Source organism: Poromitra crassiceps (assembly GCF_964638095.1).
Source record: "Poromitra crassiceps genome assembly, chromosome: 9".
NCBI classification, from domain to species: Eukaryota; Metazoa; Chordata; class Actinopteri; order Beryciformes; family Melamphaidae; genus Poromitra; species Poromitra crassiceps.
In genome coordinates this window covers 29,215,877-29,219,319 of record NC_139630.1, presented here as the reverse complement: position 1 = coordinate 29,219,319, position 3,443 = coordinate 29,215,877, and positions in this window count along the sequence as shown.

Here is a 3,443-nt window from a genome sequence, read left to right as displayed (position 1 = left end):
CATTTGTCCAGGTGGTATGCTGAGTTTTGCACCCCGCCCAGCAGCAAAAAAAGCATCCCCACCTCACGGGAGCCTAATTGTAATGATTTATACAGAAATGTAACTGTTTAAAAGTGATATAATTGTCTGGTAGACGTGACCTCCCTGATTTCTAAGTTAAAACAGCCACGAAATATGTTGGGGATGCAATTCTCGGCGGGGATGCGGAAACGTTCACGGCATGTGTCGCAGGCGCAAATTAGAGCCGTGCCAAAATCATCTGCGCCCCCAAAATGCCTGCGCAAACGGGATTTGGGCGGTCTTAACTACCAGAATTATTCACAGGCGTGGCCAGGCAGTGCTGGGCATTACGTCAATCAAAACCAATCAGATTCCCGTCTTGCAATTGCTGTTTGCGCGAGGCATGCAATATGTTGTAATTCTCTCCATGCGTAATAGAGTGTACTCACTCGTGCGAGGACAGAGAGAGATGGAGAGAGCTTATTGACAGATTGTCTGTGGTGCCAACGACCCTCCGGGTTATGAAGGTAAATAGCCTATGTCCATTGTCCAAGTTTTCTCAATTAATTTCCCTCTTTGCGATGTGATAAAAGTTTCTCAGTGAGTTATAGTTGATTGCCTCACTGAATTATCTGCTAATACCCAATTTTAGCATCATAATTTGATGTTATGGCGTAGGAAGGCTGTGCGTAATGACATATCCAAAAGGAATTTTACTTTGCACTGCGCTGCGCTGCATGGAGACTATGGTGCGCTATGGTGCGCCTAAGAGGTCCTTTTCAAAGCTCTTAGCGCAAAGTAATTGCGCGCTGCTGACGATAGGATAATGCCATCTATCCCCACATTTTAGCACTGAAACGCCTGCTTTGGCATGTGGCACGCCTATGCCCAGTACAATTATAACAGGCATGCGCTTGTGCCCGCCCACAATTTGCATTGCACACAGCGTTAAACGAGCGCAACGCTAAATTAGCGCTTTTGGGAAGATAGGGCCCACAGTCTTTCACCAGTGCAGGGACATGGTTCAGTCTTCTTGCTGGCCACATTGCACCACAGATTAAGTTGAAAATGAGCTTTCTAACTGCAGGTTGTTTACAGGTAGGCTGCAGTGTAACGTTAGTTTAATGATCTCGAAACTACCGCAAATGCCTTCCCCCCACTTAAAGCCGTGCTATACATGACAGAGAGAGGCTTCACAGCGAATCAGCTGACAATGACTGACACTCGGAAGTCTCAGCACTGCTAAACAATGCTACCTTACAATGCTTACAGTTGTCCATTCTACAAAACCTTCCCCACACTCAGCCCCAAGGCCCCCTCCCCCTCCCCCTCCCCCTGCTCCTCCCCTGCACTCAGCCCGTTGGGACACTGTCTGAATGGGGCCGTGTCAGAGTGGTGCTCTGCCAGGCAGCATTTGAGGTCATGGCCCCAGGGAGACACATCGCTTTTCTTTAAATGAGTCTGTACATTAAACACATATGCTCATGTTTTTGTATCTGTTGTGAGCTATTTTCCATTTATTTTCCATTTATAAAACAGTCAGAATGACGGGCCCTACACACCGCACGCGATAAACTCGCATGTACTCGCACTCGCCCAGTCAGCCCTGCCCCGCTGCTACAGCGTGGTTGGCTGCCTTGCTGTATTTCCGTCTTCAATTGGTCGATTTCGAAATGCCCCTCCTTCCCTCACTGCCATCTTGTCGCTCACCAGCTTGCAAAGCATGCTGTGATACCTGACGTCAGGACATCGCAGGCGACAAGACGAGAGGAGGGGCCAAAACCGAAATAGACCAATTGAAGACGGAAATACAGCAAGGCAGCCAACCACGCAGCAGCAGCGGGGCAGGGCTTGACAGGGCAAGTGCGAGTATATGCGAGTTTATCGCGTTGGGTGAGAAGGGGGTGACAGACAGACGGAGAGCGGGTGAAGAGAGACAGAGAAAGCGCGAGCGAGTGAAACAGTGACAGGCCCTACACACCTCCAAGTGATGTGGACGATATAAAGTCACGCTGCTACAGCGTGGTTGGCTGCCTTGCTGTATTTCTGTCTTCAATTGGTCGATTTTGAAATGGCCCCTCCTTCCCTTGCTGCCGTCTGTCGCTCACCACCTTGCAAAGCATGCTGGGATACCTGGCGTCAGGACACCACAAACGACAACACGAGAGGAGGGTCCAAAATCGAAATCGACCAATTGAAGACGGAAATACAGCAAGGCTGGGCTTGACAGGGTGAGTGCGAGTACATGCGAGTTGATCGTGTTTTGTGAGAAGGGGGTCTGAAGCCTTTGGCATACTCTTTGCGCCCAGCCAAGCGCATAGGGCGCGCGGCGATTTTGACGTCATTGCACGGGGCGTGTCGGGGGGGCGAGGCCTGAGCGCCGCGTCCATGGAGATTTTTCTATCAGCGTGTCGGGTTTTGCTGCCTGTGCCTGTGAGATCTCCGTGGTAGGCTATCAGTGGATATCTGCTGTGATTGAGTCCTCACCGTCCTCATCGTCGTAAAGTCGCCTTCGAAGCATGACGTTCGATTATAACAAACTAGTTGTGTGGCTTAGCCTTCCCAAATGTTGAGGGTCGTTTTTTTTATTTAATACATAGAATTGGGAACGTTACATTCAATTTCATTCAGACTGCCTGGCACTAATCGCCGCCATTTTCCCCTGGAGCTTCCACAGGAGGAGGGGGGTGGGAGGAGCGAGGTGCGCACTGACTATGTTCTGTTTTGGCCCGCGCCCTCTTCGGAGCCCCGTCTCCAGCACGTGCGCGAAGAGTATGCCAGGCGCTTCAGAAAGAGAGAGGGAGCGCGATCGAGCGAGAGGGGGGAGAGAGAGCATGCACTCGTCTGCACACACTGTGGATTGAGAGATGTGAAGGATAGCACGGTTAACTTCACACAGTGCAACCTGAGATGCGTATTCCCAAAGCCAACCAGGACAATCGCCTCCACCCCACCTCTCCCCCTCCCCCCGCGAGTTGGGAGCTGGTTCAATGCAACATGCCCAGACAATCTGCCAGGGAGCGTGAGGGGATAATTCTGCCTAGTTTCTCCATGTCTTTCAAACCTACATTTAAATACTTTGCAACGTTCATCATCGTTTAAATTTGGCTGGTGGCTTATTAACATAGGTTCCTGTGGTGTGATGAACTCAAAATGCTGTTATTTTAGATTTCCACGGTCTTTAAGTGTGTAAAGGCAAATAATAGAACACTTAGAGTCAGAAAATGACATCATGTTATTGTAATGCAGCCTTTAAAACCAAGAGAAGACAACACTTATGTCATATAAAAGAAAGACATTCTGATGTGGCTTACATAAGATTTAAAATCCATTTGTTCACAGTAGGATGTGAATGTCACATACTGCTGTGTGAATGGACTTGCTATCTAAATAGTTGAATGTGTGTTGCTTTGTTCTCAAACTAAATACACACTTACATTTCC